The sequence below is a fragment of the Lonchura striata genome, chromosome W (assembly GCF_050655825.1).
Source record: "Lonchura striata isolate lonStrDom1 chromosome W, ASM5065582v1, whole genome shotgun sequence".
Classification (NCBI taxonomy): Eukaryota; Metazoa; Chordata; class Aves; order Passeriformes; family Estrildidae; genus Lonchura; species Lonchura striata.
Window position 1 is genome coordinate 7174220 of NC_140743.1, and position 12579 is coordinate 7186798.

Here is a 12579-nt window from a genome sequence, read left to right on the forward strand (position 1 = left end):
TAGTTTTTGGGCTCAAGGGTATAATTGTTGCAGTGTGAGAAACCAGACCCCACATGCCATTTGCTTACTGCTTGTGATTTTCCTTTGTATATATTGTAATACTGCGGAAGTAACAACTCATGAACCTTTCAAGTGGACTTTAAGAAGATGGGAGGATTCACGAGTTATAAGGAGCAATACTACAGCTGGAGCTCCCACTTTCCAGTTACCTGTGGCATCCTTAGGTACTCGTTGGGGTTCCCATTGGGTTTCATCGTTTTATATGTGTCCTGCTTCAAATCCTGGTAAAGGGTATTGCAATAGTCCTGGACAATATTACTGTGCATATTGGGGTTGTGAAACAATAGCTAGTACATGGGACCCCCCCACTCCTGATCCATACATTAAGGTGGTCTGGAAGCCAGATGGTTATATTCCTCCCGGCTACTGGACAGGTCATAAACCCCCAGAAAATATTTGCAGGAATATACAAATTACTGCATTAAGGCCAGAGGATAGTATATGGTTAATTGGAAAAACTTGGGGCGTTCGCTTATATTCAGCTAATTTTGGCAATTTTGGTAGCTTAATATTTAAAAAGAAGGAACTTGTGCCCCCTGATCCTGAACCTGTAGGACCAAACCCAGTGTTATTAAAAAAGAAGGTTGTTTTAGCCAACCAAACAAAAGAAAGGGATCAGACCCAGAATAAAATTCAGAATAAAAACAATTCAAAAGACAAACAGGAAAAAACCCAGGAGGGTAATATACTCTGGAAGGTTATGAAAGCAAGTTATGGTGTCCTAAATAGAACCAACCCAAAACTGACGGAAGACTGTTGGCTGTGCTATAATTTAAGACCCCCATTTTATGAAGCCATAGGGGTCACTGCAAAGCCCAGAAGAGTGAATGGAACTAATCCGAATCAGTGTTTGTGGAAAAAGGGTAAAGAGACAACACCGGGGCTTACCTTAGCTCAGGTAACAGGGAAAGGGAGATGCATAGGAAAAATCCCAACACAAAGAGAATACCTTTGTGGAGTAATAGAAACAGGCGGAAAGAAACCGGCTGACTGGCTATTGCCAGCAGCTAACACTAAGTGGGTATGTAACACTCTAGGTGTCACACCGTGCATCTCACTAAAATTGTTTAATCCAAGCCAAGACTACTGCATCCAGGTAACGATTATGCCCAGAATTACCTACCATACAAGTGACTACATATATGAACAACAAACTGTGCCAGAACACCATCTAATGAAAAAGGAACCCCTCACTGCCTTAACTATTGCAACTCTCCTTACCATTGGGGGAATAGGAGCTGGAACTGGGGTGGCATCCCTAGTAAATCAACAAAAGGAATTTAAAGCATTAAGAATTTCAGTAGATGAAGATCTGAGTAAAATTGAGCAGGCCATCGATAGATTGGTAAAATCATTAAGGTCCCTATCTGAGGTAGTGTTGCAGAACAGAAGGGGTTTAGACTTGCTATTATTACAACAAGGGAGATTGTGTGTAGCCCTGAAGGAGGAATGCTGTGCATACGCTGATCATACTGGAATTGTTACAGACACCATGGTGGAATTAAGGAGAAGATTAGAGCAGAGAAAGAGAGAAAGAGAGGCACAGCAAAGTTGATATAAATCATGGTTCAATCAATCTCCTTGGTTAACTACCTTGCTATCCACCCTTGCAGGACCTCCGATACTGATAATATTGGGACTGACCTTTGGGCCATGCATCTTCAATAAGGCAATAAAAATAGTAAAGGGACGATTAGAGGCAGCACATTTAATGCTCATTAGGGCAAAATATGAACCCATACACAATGTGGATGAGACCCTAATACTAAGTCACCAGGAGTTACAAAAATTCAGTGAACAAAATAAAGATGAACAAGAAAAGGGGGAAATTGAGATAAGTAAAAGATAATTTGTTCACTGTAGTATGCTTGCTTACCTTGGTTTGCATAAGAATATACTGTGGTATGTTAACCTAATTTGTTTTGCATAAGATAGTGGCTAAGAATGTACTGGTGTGTCTTTGAAATGCTTATTTGCTTACAAGGTGATAAGGAGGTTGAGATTACAGTCCTGGGTGTGTGTGTATCTGGTCTGCTTGCTGTATCTCAAAAGAAGAGACTTAGAAGCTATCACAACGACCAGACAGACTACATTTGGAGAGTCACGTCTGCAAGGAGAAAGGGGGGGATAAAAGGAAGGTTGGGACAGAACATTTTTGCGCGCCGTTGGTGGAGCAGGAGACTCCCCGGCCGCCCAGCGCTGGATTTTGCCTGCCTTACTCGCTTGCTAATTTTAAATAAAATTGCTTTATTGGATTAAGACACTTCAAATTGCCGTGTCACAATTTATAACACTTACCTTTAACAAAGCAGCTATTTTTGCCTCTTTGTCAGCTAAATTGTTTCCCCGAGTCCTGAATTGCATCCCAGTTTGGTGTCCCTTTACATGGACCACAGCAATAGGTCCTGGTCCCCTAATAGCTTTAGGATTTGTCTAATTATTTCTTCATGAATTAGCCCTTTTCCCCGTGTGTTTAGCAGACCCCTTTCTTCCCAGATTTTTTCAAAGGTGTGCACTACCCCAAATGCATATTTGGGGTTAGTGAAAATTGTTCCTTTTTTCCCTTCAAGTCCCAGCAGAGCCCTGTATACTGCATACAGCTCACAGGCCTGAGCCGACCACCCTGCACTCAGGGGCCCGGATTCTACCACCCCTCCCATCTTCCCATCTATGACTGCATATCCTGACTTTCTTTTACCTTCCACTACTCTTGCAGAACCGTCCACAAACCATTTTCCCCCTTCCTCGAGTTCTTCCTCTTCCAAATCTGGTCGTATTTTGGTCTGTAATTCTACTATCTCAGCGCAGTTATGGAGGGGGTCCCCTGGGACTGCCCCAAACAGGAATTGGGCAGGATTTTGTGCCGGGGTAGTCTTTAGCTCCAGGTCCTGGGAATGGATTAGAATGGCTTCATACTTCAGAAGCCTGGCATCTGTCAGCCACTTGTCAGCTTTTTGCTGCAAGATGCTTCTTACATTATGGGGGGAGTAGATGGTTAATGAAGCCCCAAACGTTACCTTTTTGGCTTCTTCTACTAATATTGCCACTGCCACAATTGCTTGTAGGCAGGTGGGCCACCCCCTGCTGACAAGGTCCAGAAGCTTGGATAGATATCCGACTGGTTTCTTGGCCCCTGCCCAGTCCTGGGTCAGAACCCCGTGGGCAGTGTGGTTACTAACATCCACAAAGAGCTGAAAGGGCCTTTTTATGTCAGGGAGACTTAGTACTGGAGCTGCTATGAGGGTTTCTTTTAATCCTTGGTAACTCTCTTCGTCTTTTTCAGTCCACTCAAGTCTGTCTGTGGTAAGTTTGTCATATAAAAATCTTACCTTTTCACTGTATCCTTCGATCCATTGTCTGCAAAAGCCCAAAAGTCCCAGCAATTGCCTGATTTCTCTTTTTGTCTTAGGGGAGGGCAATGCAATTATTCCTGCCACCCAGTCTGGATCTAGTTTCTTTTTGCCTTTTGTCAGCCAGTGCCCCAAATATTTTACTTCAGGTTCAGTGAATTGTAATTTAGACTTTGAAACTTTCAACCCTTGTCCTCCCAGGAAGTTTAATAAAGCTATGGTTCCAGCCCTGACTTCTTCCTCCTTAGAGCCAGCTACCAATAAGTCATCTACATATTGTAATAGTTTGGTCCCAGGGACTGGCACAAATTCACTGAGAACCTTTTCAAGGGCCTGACCGAAAAGATTTGCTGAGTCTACAAACCCTTGAGGGAGGGAAGTCTATCTTAGTTGTTGTTTTCTGTGGGTGTCCGGATCCATTGGAAGGCAAAATAATCACGGCTTTCCTCAGCTAGAGGACAAGTCCAGAAGGCATCTTTTAGGTCGATCACACGATACCATTTATCATTTGGGGACACATTGTTCAGCAAAGTATATGGATTAGAGACCGTGGGAAATAGGGTTTTTGTTCTTTGATTTACTGCTCTTAAGTCTTGTACTAGCCGATAATTACCATCTGTTTTTTGAACTGCCAAGATAGGTGTATTATGTCTTGACATGCAAGGCTCCAAGGTGCCCCTTTTTATTAAATCTTCGATTAGTGGTTTTAATCCTTTTCTTCCCTCTAGAGGGATGGGATAGTGTTTCACTCTTATGGGGTCCTCCGGTCTGTCAATTTCTATGTGAATTGGTTCCTTGCTAATTTTCCAGCTTCCCCTGGAATGTGCCAGACCCTGGGATCAATTTTCTTCTCATCCTCAGTAGTTAGGTCGTATAAACTTACCATGAGTTGTGAGTCCTTTGCAATTATACTTATTCCTAATATTACCATTAAATCCCTCCCCAGTAAATTGTATTCTGTTTCTTCCACTAATAAAATATCCCCAAAAAAGATTTTATTATCAGATTCTATTTCTACATTTTTTAGGACAGGGACCTGAAAGGGTTCTCCTTTTGCTCCAATCACAGCCATAAAATCTTTAGCTTTGATACATCCAGGAGGTAGTTGTTTAACTGTGGTTTTTTCTGCTCCAGAATCAACTAAAAAGACTAGCTCCTGTTTTTGGGGTCCAACCTTTAATTTTATCAAGGGCTTTCTAGTTGTCTTGACCCCTAATTGTAAAGCCCCTGACACCTCTATTCTTCTTGAAAGACCATTTCATCATTTATTTGTTTCTTACAATCCCTCTTGAGGTGTCCTTTCTTTTTACAGTAAAAACATTCAGGGGCACTTACCTGTTTCTTTGTCTTTTGTGTGTGCGCTGGCTTTCCCTGGGGCCCCCAGGCTGGAGCTGATGTCCCAGCCATTTGTGCTTGGCTTCCCTTACTGCTGCTACTAACACCCTGGCTTGTGTCTTTTTTTTTTTCCTCATCCCTCCTCATATAGACCTTTTGTCCTTCACTCAATAGTTCCTGTAAACTTCTTTCTTGCCAATTATCTATTTTCTCTAACTTCCTTCGAATGTCCTCCCATGATTTAGCCACGAATTTTGTTTTTAAAAGGACCTCCCCCACAGGGGATTCAGGGTCCATACCGGAATACATTTGAAGGCTTTTCTGAGTGTCTCCAACCACTCGGTGGGAGTTTCATCCTTCCCCTGGCATTCCCCTAATGCCTTGCTAATGTTTTGTCCCTTGGGGACCACTCCCCAAATACCTTGTATTACCATGTTCCTTAATCCGATCATTTTTGCTCGGTCCGCCTCCGCCTGAGCGTTCCATAATGGTCTTTGTTCCGGCCACTTTTCCACCCTGCTCCCACCCTGGGGGTTTTCTGAATTCCCAGTCCTTTATGGCAGCCTGCCTTATCATATCTTGTTCTTCAGCATTAAACAAAGATCTTAATATAGCCGAGATATCATCATATGAATATATACTATTTCCCAAAAATTCATCCAATCCCTCCGCCACACCCAAAGGGTCATCCATTAATTTCCCCATTTCCTTTTTGAAAGCCCTTACATCCCCGGTGTTGATGGGAACATTTACAAACCCGATGATTTCGGGAGCTGTGGGGACTTGCCTTATAGGGTATAGATTAAGTCTGTCCCTTTCATTATCGCTATCTCTCGTGTTTTCTCTCCTCATTTTCTGCCGGGTTCTACTGGCAGGAGGAGATGGGTTTTCCCTGGTGTGGTGTGCGTGTGTGTGTGTGTGTGTCCCCATGCTGTGTGGAAGGGGGGGTTGGGGGCTGAGAAGGTCCCGGAGCGCCTGCATCAGGGACTTGTACATTAGGTGGCGGTGCAGGCTGAGCTGGGAGCGCTGATGGGGGGGCTGCCGGGACCCGTGCTTGAGCTGGAGGAACCTGGTATGGGGGGGGGCAGGTTTTCTAGGGGTTCCCAAGTTTTTTCCGAGCTTACCCTGTCACCAGAGGTCTTAATAGGGAACAGCCGCACACTGGTATATTTCCATAGCCTGGCATAGTCTAATTCCTCATCGTCCCACTCCTCTTCCTCGTACAAGTGATCCAAAAGTGCTTAGCAGAGCTTATTTTTGAAGGTACCAGAAATGGGCCAGTATTGGTATTTTCCAATTTCCATATTTCCCCATACTTCTACACAATAGTGTATCATTTTTTCTTTGGACCTTTTCCATCTCACAGAACAGTCCTCGCAGTGTTCTAACATCCAACCCAGGGGACTTTCCCTCGGAATCTCAGGGAATTCCTCTGTTTCCCCCCTTCTTGTTTTTGAATGCTTACCTTTTCTTGCTGTCAGGTGTTCACCCTTTCCTGGCTTAGGATTTTTGTCTTTTGGTCCGTCCCCCCCCACACCTTACTGTTTTTTTGTCCCATATTAAAGGCTTTCCTTTCCGTATTCCAAGTCAGTGTCTGCAAGGCGTTCCAAGAAGTCAGCAACCCGCGTGCTAAAATATGTATTTCGGTCCTGTTCCGGAACGAGTCTTACCAAGTGTTTAAACCAGTGTGTTCCCAACCGAACCTTGCCAACCTAGTTACCTCACGGCGAACTGGTCCGTGGGTTTTCAGTTGGAAGAACAGTGAGCTCTCTTTTACCTTTTTGTCGGGCTCGCCGAGCCCGGAGCCAGTGAGGTTTACCAGTTTCTCGAGTCCACGAGAACATACCTTCCCTCCCCCGACCCGTCCGTGGGTGGATTCCTGTAACTCTTTGAGTTTCAGGTCGTATGCGTGTTGTGAGTATACCGGAATCCTTTTGCTTCCCCTGTAGCCGACCACTTCCCTCTCGGGCTAGTGGAACTGTGGTTCGTTGAGGTCCACACTCGCACCGTGACTATGTCACGTCTCACACACACACCCACTCATGCCCCACTCAACCACACGATACTTACGGCTCCTTTTCCAGCGTGGGTTCTTCGTGCACATTGATTTTATGAGTGAAAGTTTGCTGCTTCAGCCTCGGAGATTTAGCTCCGAGATTCGAGAGCTCTGGGCCCATTTATATCCTTTCCTTAACGTGGCTTTTCGGCTGTTTTCAGAATCTGGTTGGTTCCGTGGCGTTCCTCCTTCCTGTCCGGCTGCTGAAATCAGCAGGGTGCCACCCGGATCGAGGATAGGGAACTCCCCAGATACCCCCAAACCAGATCACGTAAGGAATCACCAAGATTGTTATAAATGAGAATTTATTCAGCCAGATTAAAAATAAGGAAAAAAAAAATTTATTAGTGGTCAAATTCTATCTAGCCAGCCACGGAAAAAGACAGAGCTGATCCCAGGAATCGGCCCTGGGTGTGCCAGGAGTCAGCCTCAGCAGAGGTTTCTCCTATGCCCACACACCTCCATCCTGGCCCAAGCAGTTTTTATAGGAAAAATTCTGCCTGAGGCCAAGATTTCAGCAATCAGTCTTTTCTTCTATTCAGAGTCCATAGGTTAATAAGATTTTCTTTTTTGGTGATGAGGAGAAATAATTCAGTGTCCGGAGTAGGTGAATTCCTGATGAGATTTTACGGGAAGGTTGCATTCACATGTATCTGTCTGAGGATTTCCATGATATCCATCTTGGGCCATTTACGCGATGATCAGCACCCGATGATCAACACCTGGATTCCGGACATAGCCCATCTCCTGGCCGATCCACATCCTTTTACTTGTAAATCAGTTTCCAATATACACCCAGTCTCCCCTGCAAGGGGGGGAACTAATAAAACGGGCATAATCTAACAAGTGTCCAATATTACATATTTCATACAAGGAATGGCACAAATTTTATTTACTACATATAACAATGACTAAGCTCATTATAAAAGACAGAGCATGCCTCAAGACCCTAGCAGGGTGTGAGTGCACATGCATTTACCTTCCATTGACATCAGGTAATCTGGAAACTTTGCTCTAGACCAATGAACACCTCCAGTACACTCTTGACAGCTACCCAGGTCAAATATCTATCCATATGCAGAAACATAAACCATTTAATGTGTGTTTTAATTTAGTCACTATATCATTAAAGAGTCAAACTCCTTTAAAGGTGCTGACTGTTTTTACTGATGGCTCCAGAAGATCCCACAAGTCAGTTATGACTTGGAAAAGTCCTGACACTCAGGAATGGCATTCAGATGTTCCAATTGTTCAGGGATCCCCACAAATTGCAGAATTAGCAGCCATTGTCAGAATATTTGAGAAGTTCAAACATCCCTTGAATCTGGTTACTGACCTCCTAGGACCAGTTGCAGAGGGCAACCGGATGGCAGATGCTTTGGCCATGGCAGTGCATACTACCCTGCCAGAAATCTTCAATAAAGCAAAGCTGAGCCACCAGTTTCTCCACCAGACTGTGCCAACCCTTGTTCATATGTTTAAAATCACAAGGGAACAGGCGAGAGCAATTGTAGGCTTCTGCCCCAATTGCCAGGACTTTGCTATGCCATCTATAGGGACCAGGGTTAATCCCTGGGGCATCAAGAGTCTGCAAGTATGGCAAACAGACGTTACCCATTATGGTCCCTTCGGGAGACTTAAATACATCCATGTGCCTATAGATACATTCTCTGGAGCTGTATTCACATCGGCCCATACAGGAAAAAAGGCCAAAGAGGTTACCAAGCATTTTCTTCAAGTGTTTTCCACCCTGGGAATTCCCCAAGCTATAAACATGGACAATGGTCCTGCTTACACCTCCCAAAAATTCAAACAGTTCTTAAATTAATGGGGGGTGAAGCACACCACTGGCATATCCCACTCCCCAATGTGACAATCTATTGTAGAAAGGGCTCACCACTCCCTCAAGAGAATCCTTGATCAGCAGTGTGGGGGGATTGAAACACTGTTGAGCATAGAAAGATTATGTAAGGCCCTTTACATAATCAATTTTCTTAATAATTCATTTATAGAGCCAAATCTTCCCATAGTCAGGCACTTCTCAAACACTAGCAGAGCTCAGCTCACAGACAAACCACCTGTGCTGATCAAGGACCCAGAGTTCAAACAAATAATAGGCCCCTTTCCATTAATAACCTGGTGTCCTGGGTTGTAAGATAAGCTTGTATTCTATTTGCCATCTGTTGGAGGTTGGGCAGGTTTGTTATGTTTTCCAAGAACAATGGTTTGCTCCGAAGAGGCAATGGTTTGTTAATGGGCCATTGACTGATTCAATGCAGGGCTGGTAACATAACACCATCCCATTGTGAGATGCTCCACCCAGAGGGGGAAGCCAAGCACTCTTTTATTGGATAAAAGGGGTACCTTTTGGGAGACAGAGCAGCTCTCTCTTTGCGGGATTTCCCAGAGAAGCAGCTCCTTCGGTGGGATTCCCAGAGAAGCGGCTGGAGCACGGTGAGGCGGCGGTGGCGGAGCTCGGAGGCAACCCCGGCGCAGAGGAAGACCGGCCCCACTGCCACCAGATCTTCAGAGAAAAACTATACCCTTCTAAAGATCACCACTTCAGCTGCAATTCATCAGCCACTGCAAGAGAAGCAGCTATCATTTCAACCGGACTGCTACCAACACCCCGAATCCTCAGGTTGTGGACTTTATCACTAGTTTTGTTTGTACCGATTGCATTTGCCTTTTTAAATTGTTATCTAGTTTTCTCCTAGTAAAGAATTGTTACTCCCATTCCCATATCTTTGCCTGAGAGCCTTTTACTTTAAAAATCCTAGTAATTTGGAGGGAGGGGGTTTACCTTCTCCATTGCACAGGAGGCTTTTGCCCTCCTTCACAGACTCCTGTCTTGTCAAACCAAGTCACCTGTGGTAGATTTTATGCTTGTGTATCTACAAGATCTGGCCCAAAGTGGATTCCAGGCAAGGATATCAAGCCATACATCGAACCGCCAAATGCAGCACGCAGAGACACTTCCCCAGAACCTCAAAGAGAGCAAAGAGACCAGGATCAGGTATCATGGAGGAGAAGAAAGAAAACTCAGATATTCGTCAAAAAAGAAGATGACCCTCCACTGCTCCACCTACTAAAATTATGAGACTCTCCATTAAGTTTTACTCACAGATTGCATTGCACTGTTACCCCTTTTTAAAATTGTTATACTTTTGCCTCCTTTTAGTTTGTTATACTGTTATTCCCTCTTTCTTCCCACACCCCTTTCTACTCAGTATAAACTGAAGAAATAGGATGAGAAGGTATGAGAGTGTTAAAGTTATACAAGTCTAAAAACTCATTTTTTCAAACTCACAGATCAACTCGTCATCCCTAATTCTCCTGCCATGTCTTCAGTGGCAGGAAACCTCCAACTGCTCCATATAAGGTTTTTGATGCTCCACACCTTTCCATCAGCTGGTGCGTGGATCATCCCTCACCCCAGTCAGAACATCTGGGTCACACTGGCCAAGACTTTACAACAAGACAATCTATGCCTGTCCATGGGCAGCCTAGACAACCCGCTGTTGATGTGCCTGGTTAGGATTCCTTTAGCAACAAATGAATACCCATATACTGGCAAGAAACCAAATCCAGTAGACACTTGGGATGAGTGGACCAAAATCTTGCAGCAAGCATCAGAGGAACCCTAGGAATTGGATTTGTTGGGGTCCTCTAAAACTGTATATTGTGTGCAATTTTATTATAGACATCTTTGCCAACACTTGACCCACCTTGACCTTATTAGTTGAACCCATAGAAAAGATGCAACACCAATTAACAAAATTTATAATCCTCCAAATTGGTGCAATTACACTAGTCATACACTTTGTTCATCCTCACTCCATCCCAAGGTGTTGTCCTGAGGAGTGTTTCTTATCTGTAGAGACCGGGTATGGGCCGGGATCCCCTAATGCTTCCAAGGGGGTCCTTGTAGCTTTGGCCAGCTACTACCCTCACCCCAAACATAACTTTGCCTCAAAATTGGAATAAAAAAAAAAATTGGCACACCAAAAGAGATCATATACTGAATTTGATGAAAATTGCGACAGACAAGTTACTAACTGGAATAAAGGAAAGAGAGTCGCAGTCTCATTATTTTTACCTTGGGTGGCCGCAGCTAAGGCTCTTGGTGAGCTTTCTCACCTGGGTTGTTGGCTTAGGCAGCAAGCTAACGCCACCTCCACTGCACTCAGTGACCTGCTTAGTGACACTGAAACTACCAGGCACTCATCACTACAAAACTGAGTGGCAATAGACTTTTTACTGCTTGCCCATGGACATGGCTGCCAGGACTTTGAAGGGATGTGCTGCTTCAACCTTTCTTTGAGATACCTACCCCCCTCAGCCCCACAAAGTTACCAGGCTAGCCCAGATCTTCAAGGCCTTGGGGGGAAGTATTTCAGGAGCAAGGCAAAGATTCCAAAAGAGGCTCCAACACCCAATGTGATCCAAGATGTTTATTCCATGGGAGGAAGAGGGAAAGAGAGTGAACAAGGAAGGGACAGAGCCTTATCTAGGCTCAGTACAGGGAGGGATACTTGGCTCCCAGCCAATTGGGTCAAGAAAGGAAGGAAGGGTTAAACTAACATGGTCACAGCTACAGGGGTCTCTGGGGAGGGAAAAACCATTCCCCAGAGCAATGCAAAATTTCTTGACACTCAGAATCTATACACGCAAACATCCAGAAGCTGAGAGAGCAAGGACTTAAAAGTGGAAAAGAACCCAGACTGGGTCAATGAGCTTTTTGGACAATGAGGGTTAACGGGATGGGTTTCAACTTTTGTTCAAGGGATTTTGTGGGTTGTAATAATAGTTTTTATTGTTTGACTTATGTTTTCCTGTTTAATTAAGTGTCTGCAGAAATCCATTGGATAAGTCTTTTTAGTAAAACAAAACAGGGGAGTTGTGGAGGCCTTTGAGCCTATTAGGGAAACTTCTAGGGTAGTGCCCTGGAAGAATTTACCACCAGTTTTGAAAAAGCCTCATGCTTAGGGTGAGACAAAAGGGGCTTCTCTCATGGTGCTCTGCAGCACTATGTTAATTTGCCTTTTCCCTACAGGTCATTGCCCTTTGCTCTGTCCTCGTACTGCCTCTGTGCCCACAGACCATTGGACCTTGACCCCATACTTAACCTGAGACACTACGTTGTTTGCTTGTCTTTTTGTCCCTGGACTTCTTCTGCGTGATTCTACAATAACCCCTGCTGCAACTCTAAACAAGAGACTCTTTCTGTCTCTCTTCGCTGACCTACCTGTGGTGAGAGTGTGGATTGAGTGACTGTCTGTGCTTGCCCAAGTGGCTTTCTCAGATGCTTTCGGGAAGGTAGCAGCAAAACACTATCCATTTTACCATGCTGCCACACACCAAGAGAAAAATGCAAGGAATGACCCTACAAGTTATCTAGAAGTGTCAAACAACTGAACGGAGCCTCGAGAAGAAATGAAATATATGAATTTCATCTACAGGATGGCATGAAGACAAATCAAAGGTCAAGCCAATCAAAAGTATTCCCAGAGCATGTAAGCTCACAGGAATGTTTGAATATGTATAATCCTCATGAATATGCATACAACCAATGTAATGAAAAAGTATATAAGGTAATTGTTTTAAGCTAACGGTGTGCTTCTGGCAGTTTGCCAGGCCCCCCAGCGCTGTGATGCTGTCCCTTTTATCCCTTATTAAACTTTTAAAAATTTTAAAGAGTGAGCTTTGTTTCTCAAAATGGCAGGAAATTACAGGGAAATGTTGTGACCATATTTATCCTCTGACAACTTTGGGGAC